The sequence below is a fragment of the Trichoplusia ni genome, chromosome 25, assembly GCF_003590095.1.
Source record: "Trichoplusia ni isolate ovarian cell line Hi5 chromosome 25, tn1, whole genome shotgun sequence".
Lineage (NCBI taxonomy): Eukaryota > Metazoa > Arthropoda > Insecta > Lepidoptera > Noctuidae > Trichoplusia > Trichoplusia ni.
In genome coordinates, this window is record NC_039502.1 from 2,738,760 (window position 1) to 2,761,551 (window position 22,792).

At 33.3% G+C, this 22,792-nt stretch overlaps 1 protein-coding gene across 2 annotated transcripts in view; it reads right to left on the reverse strand.

Annotated features, from left to right (window-relative positions):
* LOC113505292 overlaps positions 1–10,422 on the reverse strand; it is a 52,527-nt gene extending 42,105 nt beyond the window's left edge. Inside the window, exon 1 of one of the 2 annotated variants that reach the window (XM_026887914.1) lies at positions 9,884–10,422. The gene's annotated coding sequence lies outside the window, so the exon portion shown is untranslated. Of the gene's footprint in view, positions 1–9,678 lie in introns of both variants that reach the window. The other variant, XM_026887913.1, reaches the window with a different exon arrangement.
* Between the last annotated feature and the right edge of the window lie 12,370 nt (positions 10,423–22,792).

Consider the following 22,792-nt stretch of genomic DNA (forward strand, 5'->3'; position numbering starts at 1 on the left):
AAGCGGGTGTTTTCCAAATGGCAAAGGTTGTTATAATTTTGGTATGAACGTACAGAGTGCAGTAGTCTACGTTACGACAAAGTATTATTTTTATATTTTGGACTACTTACGTATTTTATTTCGTAGTACATGAGCGTAAGTCATAGCCTCTTTCCCTAAGCTTTTTTACTATATTAAGTATTTGCAGAGACGTTCAAAGCTCTATTTCATTTGTTTTCTTGGTTTTTATATTATACATAATAATGTATTATTATATGGAAAAAATTGCGTTTTTCTTTTTCAAATATTTTTTAAGCTATCGTAAAATAATGTTTATCAATATTATAATTATATTCAATAAAAAATCTACTAATATTATAAGCCAGAGACAAATGATTATTTTTGATGAGGCGAAAAATATCGCGCGGTTAACAATACATTGACGGACGATGAGGTATCACTTTTGATTTGGATACTAGAGAGAGCCGAACCCGCAATGCTTTCATTCGCATAATACTTCTCGCCTCTAAATGTATCATAAATTATCGACAAAATTGTTTATAGTTTGAGTTGTCAACTGGAAATCGATTCGTATACTCAACTCCCTCCGTATTTGGATAAGGTATGTGTTGCAACTAATGTCTCACATTCTGGCACTTTATTTCACACGTTTGATGTGGTAAACAGCGTCTGGTGTGCGGAACTGATATTTCACCTGTACTTATAGCCGATTAGGTAACATGTGTTTTTCTTCCAAACATGACGGGATTGGACATCTGTATATCACAACAGTAAACTTCCTCCTTCCTCGTCCTTCTTGATCAGCCTTTTATATTTTCTTAATCATCCTTTGGCCTTCCTATCTTTGTGGAACCATCCACGTTGTATTTTTCTACGTTTTTGTACACTGACTTTTCTTGTTCGTCGTTCCGGTTGGATTCTTCTAACTAAATTTTGAGGCTCTTCTCGATAAGGTAGCAGGCTGACATTTTCAGGGAAGCTTCAAACCGACCGATTACGAAAAAAGTTGCGTGGAGTGGCATTTGAAAACGTGGGTTTTCAGATGTTTTAAATCTTTTAATTTATTTTCTATTGGCGTGTTTAATTCTCCAACCAACTATTGTATCAATTCATATCAGCTCAGTTGGTATTAGATATTTGCCGATTCAAATGATTTTAACCAAAATCAAGTTTCTAAGAATTGATTAAATATGCGTATTTCTATTTTTACACGTGGATCTCGCATGCTTGCTAAGTTGATGAACTCCTATTATAGTAGGCTTTATGTTACAACTTCAATTTCATGCGTGGGATGAAATAAATTTAACGTTTTTATGGCTCTTGTTTGTACTATGGTATCTATAAATGTATTTTTACAGGGTTATAGTGGACTATAGTTTTTTTTACTTTTTTGCTTTTTTAACGACTCCTACGATTTTAAATCTACTTTTGGGGGGTCTCACGAAACCGTCAAAAGACACTCAGACTCAGTACAAGAATTCGTGGGTCACGCAAATGCTTAGGTTGTCGGCTATCTAAGCTACGTTACTTCTAACAATCAACTTCTGCTCTCGTTAACAACATAAACATTAATTAAAAAATTAAAACTTAAAGCCTAGTAGCCTAGTAAAGACCTCATTAAATTACAAAAAAAAAGCAGTTGAGCATTTCAAACACTGCTTAGCCGTTGTTGAATGCTATTAACCTAAGAGAAATGACCCTGATCGCGTTACCATAGCAACTGCCCCAATGACGTCACATCATCTTGTTATATCTGTCAATTTGTATGTAAATGCTAACTCGGTACTATAAATAGTAGATACATTGTTCACGTCGGTCGCAGCGTGGCTAATTTTTGTAGCGTTATATTTGGTGCGTATGTTCAAAACCTTCGGACGATCTTCCTATATTTATTTAGGTAAGTATGTTATAACAACCTCATTCGTTATGTTGATATTTTAAATATAACTGGTCACTAATAACTGTTTTTACGTACGTTAGTATAGGTGCGTGAATTGATGCTGGATGGCTTTTTTTTGGGTTGGCGGCAAAGTAGAAACTTTTAGTATATATGCTGAGTAAATACAGTTTAGTATCGTATTACGATGTAGGTTAGATTGAAATTGATTTTCCATTTAGTCTATTAAAAGATGAGCCTTCTGATTCTCCATTTTCTTCTGAGTGAGATGTAATGTGCAATCTTCTTATGGAATGATAATATGTGTATGTGTGTATTTTTTACTAGTTTCTACTTTTGGACACAATTTGGAAACTATCAGCGACAGGCAATGCTATTTCTAAAGGCGTATCTTCTTATCCCTACTTAATATTATAAATGCGAAAGTTACTCTGTCTGTCTGTCTGTCTGTTACGCTTTCACGCCTAAACCACTGAACCGATTTTAATGAAATTTGGTACAGAGATAGTGTTGACCTTGAGAAAGAACATAGGATAGTTTTTATCCCGGACTTTTGAAGAGTTCTCTTGGAAACGCGATATAACCGACCTCGAGCTAGTTTCCAATATTTGTCAAATATTGTTGTGAAATATTGTGTTGTCCAGATTGTTGGAAAACCTTAACCTACACAGGATGGCTACCATTCAATTCATTAATAAAAAAATATTCAACCAAAAATAATCACCAATCAAATTTGTAAAAGGTACTGTAATAGCGGCAACAAAAATAAATCATATATTATGTTAAAAATAAAAAAGCTATCACATCATATCGAACAGACGGGCAAACGTATAAACAAACACTGTTCGTAACACTATAAAAAAACACTAGAGAGTGAGTGTGGAGCGCTATCTTGTTCCCACAGAGGCCACACTTTATAAGGTAATGGTAGACTTAAAAAATTTCTTTGCGGAAATACTCCACACGTTACGTTATAAACTATTTTTGACTACATCTCAGCCTACACGAAATCAATTCTAATCAACACCTACACTTTCAGCACACGATACCATTACAAATTAATTAAATTTAGCTTTCATCTCATAATCCAAGACCACCTTTATCACAGCATTAAAATAACTACATCTTTATTTCAAGGTGGTAAAGTCGATATTCGTTTGTCAATGAACTGTTTATGTTCACTTTAATTCCTTGTGACTAATGTTATAATATTCGTACGCCTACTAGTCGGTGAACTACAAAAATAATAGGTGTAAGTCACGAGCTGATTGTACTTTTGCACGTGCCTGTACTATTTCTATTTTCGTTCTACGAAAACCTAAAATTAACGTAGCAATGTAGTAATCAATTTATTTATAGATACTGGCAGCCACGAAATTATTAATCCGGTTACTGAACACTACCACTAAATTATGGAACGTCAAATTTTAAATTGGTTATGACATTGATAAAAAGAAAAACATTTTTTTATAGTACTGGCCAGTTGCAAAAACACTGAATAAAAGAAAATATTAAAATCGATTTAATTTAAATAATAAAATATTGTTCTTTCTTTAAAAGTTTTCATTTGTTTTTTAATTTGGCTTTAATGGCTAGCCTTTTTTAGAGCTCTTACAAAAACATCTTTGAAATCTGAACCAAACAAATCTGGCGTTTGGCCTTGGTTGCTTAAAGATCTTTCGTCCATATGTTTCATTTCAAACACGGTTTAATTTGTTTAGAGAAGCGACGATAGGGAAATTGTTCAATCTTAGTTTAGATTTCAGACGCGACTGCCGCTTGCGAAAATCTTGGTTTGAGACATTTTTTTTTCTTGACCATGCTTTTAACAACTAATATTCATTATGCTTTAGTAGTGTTCTTGTTTCAAGTGTATTTTTTACGAATCAACATTCATTATCATGGATGGGCAGAACATTCTACATAGGCACAAGGTTTAATAAAGCTATAATTCATAATACTCTCGCTGCGTATAACCAGGGAAAACGCGGCACTTGGCCATGTTATAAAACACAAAAGTCCAGACGATCGCCAAGCGTAAATCAGCAGCTATTACTTATTCTCACAGTGGTTTTTGTCAAAATTACGTTAATTTCATTTTTTCAACAAAATCAGCTTCTCTGGAACTAAAATAGCATTTTTTTGTATTTTTTTAAATGAAAATATACTAGTATTGTATCTTCCCAAAATCACCATTAAACAAGCTAGTTTTTAAGTTTGTTGTACAAAACTGTTTTCATAACGAGATTTTTCGGTATTTCGGAAAATTATGTAAATCTGTAGGATTTCGCTGAACATAATATTATGTTGTATTGATAGGTAGTGACCCCAGCTATGATCCCCTGCAGTATGTCGTGCTATTTACTGGACACCCTGTACGACATAAAAATATTCTCTCTCTCTATACTCTATTTCAGCGTTAATTTAAATTATAATTTAAAGTGACCTACTGGGGGCCTACCACGATATCTCAAAGAACTGTTGTAGTTGTAATAGCTAGATGGCGTTCTAAACATCGTAGAACCACAGTCTAAAAATCGTACAACATTGTCACTATATCAAATCAATAGTTTTACTTTAAAAGGGTTATGGTAGGCCTCCAGTGTCGAGGCACGTGTAACTATAAAACAGTATAATTATATACTTTGTAAGACTGGTAACTGTATTTCTGAAACAGTCGTATTTTCAAACTATACTTTACGTGCGGTTCTTAAATGTCTTTTGTCTCAACATTTCACTTTGGATTGATAGGGATAGCATGGCACTGAAGACCGACTTTAATTGACTAACATTTGTGATTACGGCTGGAATGCGCAAGTGTTCTAAAAGATAACTTTAGGCATTCTTCAGATTGTCTTTAAACCTACTTTGAGTTGAAATGTAGCATGACAGGTACTGTTATATTTTTTCGTGCACAACAGTGACGTCACGAAACCACACCTTATTTTAAAATCCCTAATTCATATTTTCTACTTTTTCCTTATTTACTTCCCAGTTCTTAACAGGTTTATTGCTTTACTTGATTGATAGCCTTCGTTATATCATATCACGGTATTGTGTTATCAAATACCACTGTACCGCCTTTGATATAGTATAGATAACAAATTGAATTCAATACAAGTAAAACAGTTCCTTTAAAGACAATCTGATAAATGCAACTGTAAAACGTGTGGCCTTGTGAGATAGTGATACACGATAAGATATACTTAGATACTTAAAACTGTAAAAACAAAAAATTAAGCTTTATTTTTGAAACATGAAATAATGCATAGTCCGAGTCGTAATTCCAAGTGCTATCATGCCAATGGGTTGATTGTTGAAAGATGGCGATCGATTGATTCTATCGTAAAGATGGATCGTTTGATATTCGATTGTCGGAATCGATCAACGATGGATCGATACGTGTGGTAGCTTTGAAGACTTTAACGTCTTAATTAGTTTGGTGAAGCAGTCAAAGGTCATCAACTGCGGTTAAACGTAGATCTCTAGAAAAAAACAGCTATCTAAAATCAACGTAAGACTGTCGCAAAAATGAATGTAGGCTGGGTACAAGAATTGCGAAGTGAAAGCTAGTTAAATAACTCTAAGTGTTAAGCCAACAAACTTAACAGGAAAATATTAAAAATATTAGTTATAGTTAAACAAATGAGGAAAACTTTTTAACATGATCGGCCTATATATCGCCACTCGAGACAAAAAATGCATGTGCAAGATTTGGAATTCTTCGTCTTCCCAAAATGTTGTTATAAGTAGGTCTATAAACAAAAGACTACGATAAAGATCATCAATAAAGGCCAATATTATTTTTTACAGTAATTGTAAACTAGTCGACTATTTATGTTTGAAATATAATGAAGTACACATTCGTAACACAACATGGAAAATCCCCAACCAGGACCAAGTAATCGTTTCAAGGAATTCTGAAATAGGGCATTCAAGCAATTTACGACCTGCACACTGCTGCATGTTTTCAAACTTACATAATAGTTACTGCTTTTCAAACGCATATTTTGCAGTTAGTATATATATACTTTTAAGACGATAGTCACTATTAAATAAAAATACTAGGTTGCCTGAACATAAAAAGAGGCGATGATCCCTGCGTTTGTTTCGTCGTTTTTTTTTTAAATTTAGCCAGAAAGTAAGGTGACATCGACTCAATTGTAAATGTAAGTTTTAATAATATTTATATTAAAAAAAACATTTCCTTTCCAAGATATGGCCTTCTAACAACTTTACAACACCTAATAGGACGAATATTACGACTTTAATATGAGTAAGTTTTAAAATTCTAAACATTAAAAAAAAAGATTATATATAATATTTTTAAAAACTAGAATCTGACGCGATACTTTTTGCTGTAATTTTTTTAATTGAACTGCGGTTACACGTATCATGATGTCACAGTCCAAAGTTGAACGCTGCAGGCATTTTATCGATCGATTAACTTTACGATAGCTTTACATATTGTTTTTATTGTAGGCTCAGCATTTTAGAAACCGAAACAGATGGAGTAACAGCTTTAGAGCACCCTCAGTAGACGGTCTAGGAAACATGCTTGTTGAAGCCGTTGAAGGATTACAAGTTTGGCCAAAAAACTCTTCCAAAAAATACGACTAGATTTAACAAATTTAAATGTTGAAATTATAGGCTCTTATTCAAAAATTGAGAATGAACATAATTATAATTATTGGACGTTAGAAAGTTGAATTTCTTCTATTACGTGCTACATGGAATTTTGAATCACTTTGGAAACCACATCCTGTTATTCCAATCATTTTAGTTGCTTTAAGGTTATTCTAGAAACTAAAATGATATTGGCTTAAGTGAGCACCGAAAATAGTGTGAAACCGTTAACTTTTGTTGACATGCACCCACAAATAGACCTACGTCATGTTAATTAAAAAATAAATGAATTTGTTCTAAAATCAAATATCTTGGGATGTTTTCTAAAAAAAATATTATTGAAATTAGCTGTCTTATAGCGGCTAGCAATATCTGTAAAAACCTCTATTATCGAGTAGATCAATATAATCTTTACGAAATCGAAAATAAATATTTCTGTTATCAATTTTCCTTATAAATCAATCTGATACCTAACAGTGCATACCTCACCTACAGTAATTATCAAAAAAATCATGTTCGATAATGCAATTGTGTATTTTTCGCCGGAAAAGGGCGCAGCCGGATAGGCAATTATTTCATTTTAACTCGCTACATGAGAATGTTTTTTACACGATAACACTTATTCACGTAGGTATAAGACTAGTTTGAATAAACGGAACAGCTAGAAAATATTTTTAAGGTAATTATGTTTATTTTAAAATTCTAGCATTAAATTATTACGATGTAAACTTAGTGAATTCGAAGGGGAAAAGAAAATTGAATTTCAATTGCCTGTTATTTAAAGATGAAAACAATATTACGTTTTTGCATAAGAACTTTTTTGATTAATTAATAGTATCTACATTTTACAGTTAAAAAAGCTAGATATGATGTATTGCCTAACCAAGCAGATCCTATATCCAATGTTGGAAACTTAACAAATGTAAATATAACTTAAATTAAACTAGACTATTTTCATAATAACTATCGTGAGACTGATTCATTATTAAATGACTAGTTTCGGACTGAGTTCGACTCGCGATCCCGCCGCGTCTGCTCATGATTAAGGACTCCGGTTGGGTCCGAAACTAGTCGGGCTACCCCGATAAATACGCGTGAGTAAACCGTTACATCATTTAATGATAGACTATTTTTATTTTGTACTGTTTTATTTTATACGGAATTTTTTATCCTATGAAGCCTGTTTGTTAGCCCAGTGCGGAAAGCCCTGAGAAACTTCTGCACTATGTTTCCATTAAACGTTGCCATAATAGTTCAAAAAAGGAAACAAGGGCAGCCATGCAAAAAGAAGTTAAGCTTGGCCCTTGCCGAGACGAAGAACGACCACGATCACTCTATCAAGAGGGTAACGACAAAGAAAAAGAATAAGCCTATGACAGCAACAAATAATAATAAAAAAAAAGAAATCTTTATTTCAAGTTATAAAAACTCACAGTGTACAGATACGGTTTTCATACATAATATATTGTGCTAGTACAAAATTTCAAATTTTGATTTATGAAGCTGGTAACAATGAAGCAATCCATCCTATCAGCGATCATAATGTAGTTCCAAAATTGGTTTAGTCGATTAAAGATTACAACGTCACAGACTTCCAAACTTCACCTCTATGCATAGATGTCACTGGGCTTTCCGTTCTATGAAAAACCCATCAATAATAAATAACTGTAGGTACACATGCAGTATTCTTCCACAGACTGTTGCTAATCGGAATATGACTTATGATAAGTACATACTTAATGTATCTACTGAGGTTATTATAATGAAACAATTCTGCCTCTTAAACGTTTTGCACAAACATGGATAACTTAAAAATTTTCTTCTAAACGAAAAAGAAACGGGGCAAAGGCATTGTACATGTCCAAATACATCGCCAAAAAAGTTGAAAAAGAATTACACAAATAATGCTGCTGCGTAATGTCACAGAATATAGAATAGTGTGATGTTTCATGGCTACTGTTAGCTTTTTGGTATTTACATAGATACGTTCGGATAGACTAAATACAATGTGTAATATACACACCTAACCTAGATCTTGAAAACAATAAAGGCACAAAACGAAAAAGAAATAAAAACTCGGTAGCCACTTTCATATTTTTAGTTTTCCTCAAACTAAGAAGAGATTTTCCTCGTATGTTACAATTTGATAGCACAATCGAATTAGTGGAAACATGATAAAAGTTTACTAGTTCCTGCTAATTAAGTGGACGAGTTTTAAATATTATCTAATATATAAAATTCCCGTGTCACGATGTTAGTTACCGTACTCCTCCGAAACGGTTCGACCGATTCTTACAAAATTTTGTATACATATTGGGTAGGTCTGAGAATAGAACAACATCTATTTTTCATACCCCTGAGTGACAAGGGTTGCCCACACTAAAAGTTATTTTTTTATTTTTTTGACGAAATTGTTGGTTTTCATTTTTTTTATAATTTTGCATTAAAAATACATACAACTAGAAAAAAAACATCGGCAAAACAACGTTTGCCGGGTCAGCTAGTAATATCAAATAAAAGCATATATATTGTTGTAAACGATCAAGATTTACCTTGTAGAGTTTTGAGAAATATCTATAGTGCCAGAAGATATTGACCTCATGGATCTCGGAAAGACGTAAGGAGGTGCGTTGCAGACATTAAAATCACGGTTAAAATATAATTATCGTGTTCTATGTTTTGCAAAATTGGTATTATTAACAAACCATGATTTAAAAAGTTTTTTTTTTTGTTGTAAATGGACTTACAATATGAAATTTCAAATAATTAGTTGTATGGTTTTGATGAATTTGATTTTTTTTTAATGTAAAGTATTTTCTAGCCAGCCAGTTAGTAGTTAATTGGTCATCAAATATTTTTTGTTTTGAAATTGGCAATTATAATGATATGATACAACACTTTAAATTACTGTATATCATTACTTGACCTAGTCAAGTGTTACAAATCAATCTAGACGCAAACCGGAGATATACCTACATTAACAGCTGATGTAGATAAGAAACTCATGCTCGATACATTTACACTAACACTGTTCACCCATTTAAATACAAAACGTGAACAGATTATGTACAACTGATAGCCTGTTGACGTACTTATGCAAATATAATTGTATACTAATTATCATTATGGACAGACAGAACAAATTAGTTTCTTACCGTTTGCCGCAGAAAACTAATCACTGATGATTTCAATGCAAACAGTTCACTTTCAAATTACACGCACAATTAATACTATTTAACTGGCGAATTGAACTAGCATACTGGGCGTAGCGTGTTCCTTCCTCTATGTTTTATTCATTAACCGAATTAGCGATATCGATTTCAAAACACTTTATAGATAACTGCACTTAAAATATCTTACCCGTGTTATACTTTCACAAAACTCTATCACTGTAGCGTGAAACTGATAAGAATGTCGGCCACCGAATATCAACCGAACTTCCGAAACCTTACTCTTCTAAACACTTTCACAACACTACAATTGTCAACCTCAAAATGGAACTGTCAAATTTAAAACTCGAACTTTTCTTGTAAAAAGCGGTTTTCAAATTCGAAATTTCAAAACACGTCGTCTGCCTTTTGTTATCGCAGCTGAACTAACATAGTCGTATTAATTTTACACTCACACGTCGGTAATCTTAATGACCGGCCACAATAGAAGCAAAAATAGGCGCCAAAACCGGTCTTATTGTCAATGACTGTATTTTACTTATGATATATTATATTATTATTATAGATCGTTGCGTAATGCAAACGAGAAGCGGTCTGGGCTTTCGCTTCTATACTACCGGCATGCGGCACCCACACTATACTTCATTTATTTTCGTCTGACCGACTATAGTCAACCTATAGTGAATAAAACACAGGTTCGAAGCGTTCCGCGGTCGTTAATGTATACCGCATAGCGCGCTCTAGCAGTTTTGATCCGCGCATGCGACGATTTATATCATCAGGCTGATATCCAAGCATAGATAATGAAAGATATACTACTATTATGTAGTTTACGTAATTGTCTTTTAGTCTTTAATTTACAAGTGTACTGCTCATTAGTTAAAGATTTAATCACTTGCTATTATTCATAATTTATCTATGAGTTCTAGAAAAAAACATCTAATCATTTTTTTGCAAATACGAGTATGTTGCTTAGATCCTATTGGGACAAACAGGTTTTGCCTATTTTTAACAAGGAAGATTTATTGCAATAAGTAGTTAAACACGTAAGTTATGTCAAGTTTGTCTCAATATTATAATTCCAAGTAAACTTCAAGGTCAAATTTATGTTGCGATGTTGCGGCCGTATCGAATTCGTGAACAAAGAATGAAATGGAACCAATTTATGTATTACTACTATAAGTTTGTTACTCATAAACTTAAGAAACAGATATTTTAGGAATTTTAAAATTTTTCGTTGCTTTAATTTGTATCACTTCAGGCTCGTTCACAACCTGATTTTAAAACCAGAGTTAAATATTTGGATTGTTAAAAGGTATATAGGTATAATGTCAAGACCGGTCACTACTAACAAATGTCAAGGCAAGGTTTAAGTCAACACGTTGCTGACTGTCTAATTAAATGTCAAGGGTCAAATGTACACTGATTAAAATATTCTATGGAACTAAACCATAAGTTAAAAATTAGCTATATGATTTACTTATTCTTTTTTCAGTCAAAACCAAATTTAAATAATGAAATTGACAAAAAAAACAACATTTCATTCAAAAATATTACATGTTTTACCTGTAAAGGCCCACCGATAAAGTATCAAGGAGTTTTAGACAGCATAGAGGTGATAATAAGACAAAGCAGAGTAGCAGAGGCCTTACAAGGCTGAATGCAAGGTTGTCGCAACAAATACTACCTAGTGTAAAAAAACAAATAATTGGAATGTGCATGTACTTTGAACACGAATCAAATCATTCAATTTGAATGGAACGTGCATTTGAATATCGATTGTTTTACTTTTTAGTGTGACAAGAGAATTCTGGCAGGGCTTTATGACATGAATCGAACTGCATAATGCCTGCGTGAATATTTTTTTTAACAAGTTTGAAAAAAAAGGTTTTTAAGATTATAATACTCTGTCTTTTTTATAAATTGAGTCCGAGTTAGTATCCTGGAACCTGAAACCAGTTACATTGACTGCTAAATATGCTGAAAACATGCTGATTCTGATGAATCGATACAATTTGAAGACCAAATAAAAGGGACAAAAATACCAGTGTCTTGCAAAGCCTTCAGCTAGGCTAACAGATTACTAAGGTTAGTAAACCGGTAGTATTTCGACGCCAGCAAGGCGGAATGCGTTTGTCACGTGACAAATTACTCACTATAAGTTTCATTCTTGCAATTAAGTATGTACTATATGGTAACTTGAATATACTTTTTCAATCACGAGCTCAGGCTGCAGTAAATACTAACTGTCGATAGTAAAAGTCGGAATATTTCAATTAATTGTTGTCATTTAAAAGATGTTACCGTGATGTTATGTTAGATGGTATAGATTAGCTCTTTAGCATCAGATTTCCCAATGTATTTTACCCTTTTTCGGGACCTATTATTGAGGTATCACTGTCTGTCTATCTGCCTCTGTCTCTGATATCTGATAGCGGTTGCGGAGTTCATAACATCCCTGGTACAAAGTCCTGTACTATAAACAACGGAATATTTCTGAATTTGAATTTGTTTGAATTAAAACATGAATAGGAAATTGCATTCAGGCTCGGCTAATAAGTCTTTCATAGCTGGCCATACACCATAAACTACACACGCAAGTTGACCCCAGTAACTATACCAAGATCTCTCATATTAAAATTGCTACTGTGGAAACAAGACAAAGCACCATATTCTAAATAGCGCTGTCTCGCTTATACAAATGCAAAGTTACTTTTTAAAGGTTTCATAATAAGAACTGGTCATGTAATGAGGCTACCAGTATATAGGTTAGGTTAGATTTAAATCGTTCCACGAATGGCCTTCACCAGTTTTCCACAAACTGGTCTAGTGTGAGCTGTTTAAATTGATTTTTTACTGACGTCATCATACGTTTGATATTCGATCACGCGAGCTCAACTTAAAAGAATTTGGTGTATAGGTTAGTATGAAATCATTTTTACTGGCAATTAATTGCCTGTCACTTTAGTACCAATATGCCGACTACTTAAGATTTACATTTCGTTAAATTTTAGTTTTCATAATCAAATATCAGTTAACGTAATGAACCTTCCGCATAGAAACAGACACGTTCCCTGCAGTTAGACATTTATTCAAGTTCGACTCGCGACTCTGCCGCGTCACCTCATTAAGGACACAGGCTTGGTCCGAAACTAGTCGGGCTAACCCGATAAAAACGCGTGATCAATCCTTTATATACATAATAAATTACTATTATTTTTTGGACGGATATTTAAAATTTTACGTTCAATCTACTTAGTTCTCATATCACATTTCTTTTAGAAAATGTTTCCAGGCAAGTGAGACTGAGTTCCTGATTTAGAAGGCCAAACGTCAAATCAGCGAGTTAACCGTGTGAAAAATTAACCAATTTTAGTCAATCATAAATCGATACTCATCATATATCAATTACCTAACTATTTAAACACTTGTCAATTATAGAAACTTTTAAAAATTACAAATAATTGTAACAGTTGATGGAAGCGTTTACATCGGAACGCAGTTTGAATTAAGAATATGTGGAGAAGAGTTGAAGGATGTTTGTAGGTTTTTTTGGAAAGCGTTTTTCGTTCAACGTCACTTAAAAATTAAGAAATTAAATGTTCCAATCTGAATCTATACTAATATATAAAGCTGAAGAGTTTGTTTGTTTGTTTGAACGCGCTAATCTCATTAACTACTGATCCAAGTTGAAAAATTCTTTTTGTGTTATAATTGTGTAATAGACCATTCACCGAGGAAGGCTTTAGGCTATAAACCATCACGCTGCGACTAATAGGAGCAAAGATACAATGGAAAATGTGAAAAAAATCAGGGCAGGTATAAATCATAACTTATATCTTCTACCCACGGGGACGAAGTCGCGGGCAACAGCTGTCAGCTAGTAAATAATAACATTGTTTGTATAATATACATCAATGAGGTACGTACCATCTATTTGACTGTCCAGCTTCCGTAATACTACACAACCGTGCTCTTACTTCGACACTTAATACACAACTGATAGCAGAACTCCAAAATATCCATTATTTCGTCATAAAATCTAATTAATACTTTTTGATTAAAACAGGAAAATATCGTCTAATCAATTACTTAGAATTTTTCACAATAAAACGTTAAGAGTAAGCACACTTCGTAGCAAAATTAAAAAAAAAACATAAAAATCTAAAAAAAAATGTGTTTCATTTGAAATTAAGTGAAGAATGTTAAGTGTTTACGAAAATTTATTAACAAAACTAGTTTGGATCGGGCTGTCATGAACTTTTTGCGGAAACTGTGAATTCATAAATTTTCAAACAGACCAGTTTTTAACAGTAAATCTTTTTTCAGTTGACAAGATAATGTGTTCGTCAGTGTCAGGTGACTACATAACCTGAAAAAAAAGATTGCACTGGCATGTTGGTGTATTGGTTAGTGGCCATGACTGCTGAACAGCAGGTCGTGGGTTCAAATCTAACCCGCGACAAATGATTTTGTGTTGTGTACTTTGAAATACAATATGAGTATGATTTTTTTTCGTAAGTACTTGATAATATTTTTTTGCATATCTACATATACATAAATATGCATATTACATGAATTTCCATGAAACGTCTCTAGATCGAGTTCATTAGCTATCTATTTATAAAAGTCCTCCTTATTTATAGAACTGTGTCAAATTAACATTAATTAGTTTCGCAATTGGCATCTTGCGCAGTACCTAGATTAGTATCTTCTGTTTGCTGTCTTTTAGTTAAAACAACTAAATGAAAAATCGAATTTAATAAACAAAGGTCATTTGTTTTTCTTAAGCCTTTTTTATCCGACTTGCACTGACCTGGTTTTTCGATTTAACCCACTACCTACTTACATGACCACTTAACATTATATGTGACAAGTTTTAACAATTGATCTACTTTCAATATTTTGTATAATCACTACGTCTTTCGTTCATTCATTAACTAAAAACTAGCAAATAATTTTGGCTATCGAAATGCTCATTATAGCTCACAGAGAACTGTTTCCTTAAACATTAGGTATTTTACTTTAAAATTTATCAAATAATTAACCACTCTATGAGGTCACTCCAGAAAAAATATAAATATCTGTTTTACATTTCAGACGTTTAGATCTCATACGTTCCACAATGAATAGAAAAAAGTATTTAAAAAAAATTAAAAATTATATCAATGATTAGAATAGTGGAGCAGGCCATTTTTTTCTATTTTAAAAAACGACTCAATCCTTGTGTCGCGGGGGACTTCACAAACATTCAAGTCACTTGCACAAAGACACCCAGGCTCAGGACAAGCAGTCGTAGATCATACAAATTCTTGACCTACGCGGGGATCGAACCCGCGACACGACGCCCTCAGTGAGTTTGGCGTGGTGATCTCAACCACTCGGCTATCCTTGCAATCAAAATTACATGCGTTGATACTCCGATTTAATTGTTTTATTTAAATCACTAAACCAATTCATCCCCCAATCCTAAAAAAGTTCCCAAAAATCTACATAAGTTCTCTAAATAAACAAACTTCAAATCTTGACATTCAATTTACTTTCCCTTTATTTGACCCTTCAATCAAACGACTAGATTACTTTAGAAAGACTAAACGGCGTCACAGCATAAAAACTCTTTCTTTCAATAGAACTATTAATATGACAATCGAATAGATTAGTCGAGTAAAGCGGGTTCATGGTAGTTGGTTCTTAGAAGCAGGCCTCACTTTCGTTCGATGGCGACGGCCTGTCTACTGGAATTCCCAACAATGGGCCGCTAAGGTGTAATTATGGTTTGATGACTGTTATATTAGGAGTCATGTTGGATAAAAATAATTAATTAAAGTTTTGTTGTGTATGTAAAGTGATTTGTTGCTTTTTTGCTTGTAAAGACATTTTTATGTTCTATATTTTTAAGGTTTTATACACAAAGGGTAAAAACGAAACCTTATTACTAAGGTAGCGCCGTTTGTCAGTTACCAGTTACCAGGCTGTATCTAATGATTCGCTAGATCTACAAATATTAAAAATATCGATCGAAGTAGCCTTAAATTCATTTGTCACCCAAACGATATATTTTTAACCTACTTGAAAAACGTACGTAAACGTTGTACGTGTGATGCGTGTGTGAAGTGGGTAAGGTTTCATTAAGAACTATTCAGAAGTTAGGTTCAAATCCTGTCTCGAGCTTAAAATTATTTTGTTAAGATAAATAAGACCTTCTATATGTTAGGATCGCACGCATCGCTATTTGATAGCACTACGACGATGACGACAATAGCAAGGAGGTTTGACAATTCAAACTAATCTATACTAATATATAAAGCTGAAGAGTTTGTTTGTTTGTTTGAACGCGCTAATCTCAGGAACTACTGGTCCAAATCGAAAAATTCTTTTTGTGTTGAATAGACCATTCATCGAGAAAGGCTTTAGGCTATAATCCATCACGCTGCGACTAATAGGAGCAAAGATACAATGGAAAATGTGAAGAAAGCAGGGCAGGTATAAATCATAACCTATATCTTTTACCCACGGGGACGAAGTCGCGGGCAACAGCTAGTATTAGATAAAATTGTGACCAAAAGCTTACCGTCTATATTTTTGCGTTACTTTTTTTATTATTCCCCCGTACCAAGGAGTTAGATCCTTGTATCGCACACACATTTACCTTATACATGAACAATGAACTACAATGCGGAAGAATCACAGAGTGATGCAAAAATAACAAGAAGTAGGAGCATAAATATAAAGATAGTGCTTCCTAACACCCTGTATACCAAAGCCGTTTATAACGTTCGTAAAAAACTCATAAAAAATAAAAAAATCAGGTCATAGTCCGCCGTTATCTTCCTCTTATCTCGCGCTTCATAGAAAAGCCTTTACGTCACGGTTTTCTAATAATCTTTTAGATACTTAGTAACTATTGACAAAGGTTATCAAATTTAAACAAATTAAAAGTATCATCGTTAATTAATTCTAGAAGGCACTTAATTAATAAACTAAAACTAAACATGATAAGACAAAATATCAGTTGTTTCTAGGAAAAAAAAGACTTTTTTTTTAAGTTTTTTAACGTCCCACTTCTTGATATTATTTTTTAGAGGTCACCTGTTTTTGGTCAGCCTGCTGAAGGTCAAACCTAAAGACAAGCTGTCTGTGCTTCTGTATCTCAAGAATGGCTAGTCTGTTGAAATTTTCGCAGATGTACTTCTGTTGCTAGAACAACAATTTTTTTTACTGTCCGTTTTTATGTCAATTCCCAAATATATTAGGTACTGTAAGAAGTGGCGGTAGCTCCTTGGTCATGTTAAAATTTTAATAGTTGAACATTTTTGAGCCTAATTTAAAAAAAATGAATTAACACAACAGAACAACGTGTATCATACCAAATCTTGTTATTTACTTAAACCGCTTTAAACCAAAGATAAAAAGATTTAAAACATTATCTGTTACTAATGAGACATTTTAAAATTACAGAGACACATTCCTTGCTCTTCGTGACGTAACCAATTACCGCTTATAATAACGCACGGCAATTTACAAAATGACATTCCGACCGATATGTCATTTGTGGACGAAATTACGAAGCAATTTGCCTCCGGCTAAGATGCGGGCTAGTTTGTGCTAATGATGAAAGGACTTTGGGCTTAAGGCTACTGACATCATGAGATTTACTCGAGATTTATATAGATATATTGAGAAAATGTCGTGGTAATGTTGCGGTTTTATGAGACGATATTTATGCACAAAGATGTTTTTAACAAAATGTAGGGAAGTGCTTTTGTTCGGGCTTGAAATGTTGACCCTTCTTTTTTAATTATTTAGATTCCACGAACGAAGTGTAGATCATCGTGAACCAATGTAAATTCTAAATGTCGTGAAACAATCTGGTGGACTACCGCCTCCTTTAATACCTAATGTTTTTGCAGTTTCAGATGCCAATCTCTGTTCTACAACTGACCGAAATCTGAATCGAAAACTCGGTGGGAGAGCTAGGTGATAATTCAATCCTTTTCTTAATAGGAAGAACTCGATTACAATGCAAATTGAACCTTAATGGGTTAAATTTATAGTAGCATTTGTTGAACTACTATGAAAAACCAATACGCCTTTTGTAGGAGTATATTATAATAATTACACACACTCTGTGTCAAAATTAATACAGAAACCGATATTACTTTTTTGTAAGTAGGTATAGAATTAGGTATAGCACAATCTGCGTTTCATTAAAATGAGCAGTCAATCTTCTAGCGTTCAGCTTTGTGAATAGATCTACGTTTATGTTTATTTGAAGACACATGCGTTTTAACGATTGTTTGACATTTGGCAAACGCTTATTTTGACTACTAAGACAATGTATGTCACAAACATTAATCATTAACAAATAAACTCGTGGCATGTAGATTTCTGATCTTAGGATATTTTTAATCCTACTCATAGTTTCATTTGAAATGATGTTAAAAAATCTACTAAAACAATGCTAAGATACATTTTAAATAGATCAACCTAGATCCACTTTAATATTGTATTGAGAGTGCTCTCACCGATAATTTCCAGGCTATCTATAAATATAGGGTGCGATAGAGACAAAATATTTGCTACATTGCTCTGTCTCTTTCAGCTACATAGTCGGGTTTGGAATTTTGTAATTAGAACATGATAAATTGAAATGATTGTTCTATATTATTTATTATACACCAGTTTCTTTCACAAGTGTGTTTATTTGTTTCAAAATAAAATTCTAAATGTTAAACTTTTATATGTAACTAAAAACTTGTATATTTTTATATGTCAAGTAAACCATGGCACATAGCTAGTATGCATAACCTTAAAACAAGGCCATTGCAAAATGACCTCTATGGACATACTTAAACGAGGTATAATTTATAGAGCGGTCTTTTTGCTCAAAGGGGGTAATTTTGCATGTCATTATGTAGAGTCCGTCGCTTGCGCATTGGTGGACGGCAGGAGGCGGCGCAGGCGCAGCAATGGCGGCTAAGATAATTGACACTTTGACGATATTTATTTAAATTGCTAGCTTTTGGTTCCTACTAGATGGATATAGTTATGCTGTTTTAATGAACTGGTATGTAATACCTAATTAACAGTGTTGGTCGGTAGAAGTAAATAGGTTGAGGCTGTGTAGCTACCACAGATGTTGAAAAGGTGTTCACAGAAATTTTTCAAGGACGTAAGAGTTGTTAGATTGTTACAACTTATACAATTATTTATCTACCTATTAAATTTTATAAGTGAAAGATCAAATTGTTGCCAAAGATCAATGGAGCGCTATGTTTCGCCTTCATGGCAAAACATAGCGCTCCTTATGTATATTTAACACCAGCATTTAATGTACCTATGTTTAACAAATAAATATTCTTGATTCTTGGTTGCTTCATTTTTGTTCTTAATAACTAGACTTTTGCGAAAGGTTTGAAAAAAAAATATTAGGTAAATACTTACTTGTGTATGATGTTAAAAGCAGTGAAGTTCGATGCGGATGTAGTAGTGTAAGTAGTCTTCTAGTTAAAAAAGATGCTTACATAATATATTAATTAATTATTAATATTTTTCTTAATATTCAAACAAGTGAAACATGATATAATGAAAAGTATTAAATTCACAAAAAATGAATAGATAGCAATAGTTTATTTATTTCGTTGCTTCTGTATTTGACAAAAATGTTGTGCCACATAGAATAATCAAAAATGTAACCATACTTTAAATATATCAATTAATTTCGAGTTCAATGATTATGTCCAAAGATTTATCATACATACATTAAAAGTGCCATCTAGCGGGGAGTAGCAGAAGCTTATGTAGCAATTGAACACAATGCTTTTAGTAGATTAAACGATAACTTATCAGATATAAATATAAAACTATCCTCTACCTTTAAATATCTATTTTACGCACAATTACAGAATACAGATGTCTGGTATTTTGTTCAGATTGCTGCAGACTGCAGAGCCGACAATATTAGTTTTAGTGATTAACACTAGATGGCAGTATTTTCAGTAAGCCATGTGAGTCAAATTTTCCTACACGATTTAGGTAGTAAATAGGGCAGGCGATTGTCTATTTTACGGAAACAGTAATTAACAGTATTAAAGTGGTATTTTTCTAATGCCTTATAGTTTAAATAGTTTCCGGCCTTAAGGGCAACTAGAAAAAGAAGCACAGGTCTTAGATCCAAGTATCAAAACATGCTAGTGAGTTGCAACACGGCTTTATTAAAAAAGGGCATAATGGGAATGGCACCTGTCATATACAATAAAATTCCGGACTCTATTAAAAACCAACCAGTCCGCGTGTTTAGACAACGACTTGCCTCGTTCTTAAAAGATAATGTTATTATTGTTTAAATGAGTTCTTAAATGATAATATTGTTAATTAAATAAGATGTAAAATATAGATGTAGATCTTAAAAAAAATGTATTTTAAAATTCTTATTATTATTCTTATATTATATAATTTGAAGTCTTTCTCCAGTTATACTGTTTGCATACCTTATGGTAAAATGTACAAGGTCCCTAATGTTTTTTCTGTAACACCACTAAATGTGTATTTGATACCTGCCTTTTGTGCGAATAAAGAGGTTTGAGTTTGAGTTTTATCCTTATACGTTTTAATTAACTAACATTCAAAACAACCGCGAACATCTATCATTAAAAAAAAACAAAGAATCTAAAAACAGCGCCAGATTCCATATAAAAGACAAGTCCATACAAATGTCCGCCGATAGCTAAGTCCTGAGGCGTTCCCATCCCTCTCTGCGGATAGAACACAAATACTAGATAACAAGGAATACTCCCAAAAGACGAACAAGTATTGTATTGAGAGACAAAACAATGAAACTTTCCCTCCCAGCGGTTGACTTTACGAAATTGATTATATTTTATTTTCATTCCATAATACAACTTTTTCTAGATCTTTTTGAGGGAAAAGCTTTCAGTTTCAGTGTTTTGCGATAAATTGATTCGATTGAAACGAATAAGTTTTATTTATTTGACTTTATCATAGTCTCTTTATTTTTGGCCTTCTTTTCTTCAACGGCTGCCACCCTAAGTACTTTTTCACATAATAATACATTCAAGTCATATGTATGGATAAGGACATCCAGACTCAGGACAAGCATTCGTGGATCACAAAAATGCTTGTTCCACTCGATGATCAAACCGCGGGTCGCGCAAGGTGGTTTTGATGACGTGGTGACCTCAAGCACTTGGATAGCCGTGCAATCGACTATTTGTACACCTTATATTCTTACTAAATCAAATTTTTGTAATGTCTGTAGTTTTTGACGCCCACTGTTATGCGCCAAAAAAAGGGGCATTAAAGACACGGATAGTTATTCTTAGCAACAAATTAAATAATAACGTCTCTATATTTTCTGATATAACAGGCGCCAGTCCGTTACTCAACATAGTTGGAAGACGATGGCGAGGCGATCGTGTAAAAAATTAATTTGTCCTCCGGGTCACCATTCCCGGCCAATGAATGCTTAATGCGTCGTGATTGAGTCCAGCTGGGACAGTTTATAAAAAAGTTTACTGCTTTTTATGAGTTTGAGGGAAGTTTTGCTTTCTAGAAAAAAAATTTCTGTATCCAGACGCTAAAAAAAACAGACCCGGCCAGATATTACTGAGGTTCGCTGTCCGTTCGCCTGTCCGTCAATCCATGCGTTCTTCAACAAGATGCATCTCATGAACCGTGATAACTAGACATGTGTACTTTTTTACAGATGATGTATTTCTGCTTGCACTATAACAACAATACTAAAATTAATGATCGAGGTAAAGCAACACATTTATTTATTAGATTTTATTCATGTAGATAACAAAATTACTGACAAAAAGTTGTCGTGAATCTTTATTGTCAAAGTTTCACACACACAAATCTTTCATAGAAATGTAATAGTACAGTGTAAGCAAAATTGTAACACTGTTGCATTAATACTAGGATGGTATTATAGTCCGAGAGTTGACGTGCCACCGGCCAGCGCAGCTTAATTATTTATTTATTATATTAATTACTCATGACAGAGACAAGTGGAAGAAGAGTGGGGAGGCCTTTGCCCAGCAGTGGGACATTCCAGGCTAGTAATAATAATAATAATAATTAATTACTTAATTATATTCTTTAATTGTTTCTTTATCTGGTTTTATTCTTAGTTAAAAAAAGGTTTCAGTTTCAGATGTTCCTACTTGTCTCATAGTATTTAGCTGCATGAAGAACGGTACCAACATGGACGTATGAAACTATTTGCGTACAGGTATGATGTAAGTATTTCTTTGTTTACATTTTGATTTCATTTTTTATTTTCTTGTGAGGACACGTCATACATAATGATATAACAGAGGACTTCTCAAAGATTTCAATTAATTTAATTTACCCTCATTGAATGCAGTCGGTTAAAACTGACGTGTGTTTATCTACACCAAACAAACTTTATATACACCAAATTTTACCGAAATCGGTCCGGTCGTTCGAGCGTAAAGTGGTAACAAAAACACTCATACACACATACACACATACAAACTTATAATATATGCGTTATGTAGCCATCATTAACAAAAAAAAACAATATTTTGCCAAAAAAGAACATGTCCAAAATATAGTTTACAAAATAACACGAACAACATTTAATCGCTTTGAATACAAAACTAAGTGAAACCACAATAAACACTCCATCCTTTGTACGGGTGAAGTCAAAGGTGGTAACTGGCAACCCTGGATCTGCATAAGTTCAGAGCATACAGCCAGTTCTGACGATAAGCCCGTGAGCTACCCCTAAAGCCTTTTGTGTGACTATCTGGCAACACTGAACACTGCACTCGATGATCCGGATTAGGCTTGGTTTTTAATTTACTTCGTAATGCTTTTTTAATTTCAATATTTGTAACAGTTTATTCATTGCATTTAACGTGGTTTATAGTTATTTCAACAAATTAACAAACGTTCTGCCAGTTGAATTGAAGAAATGAACTCTTGTTTAAACATTTGTTTTAAATTTTGCATTTCTTTATATAATGTGTATGTCTATTTGTTGGGAGCAATCTAACTACTCGTGGTACTTTAAAAAAATAACCGCCTTCTAAAAAGGAGGTTACTCAAT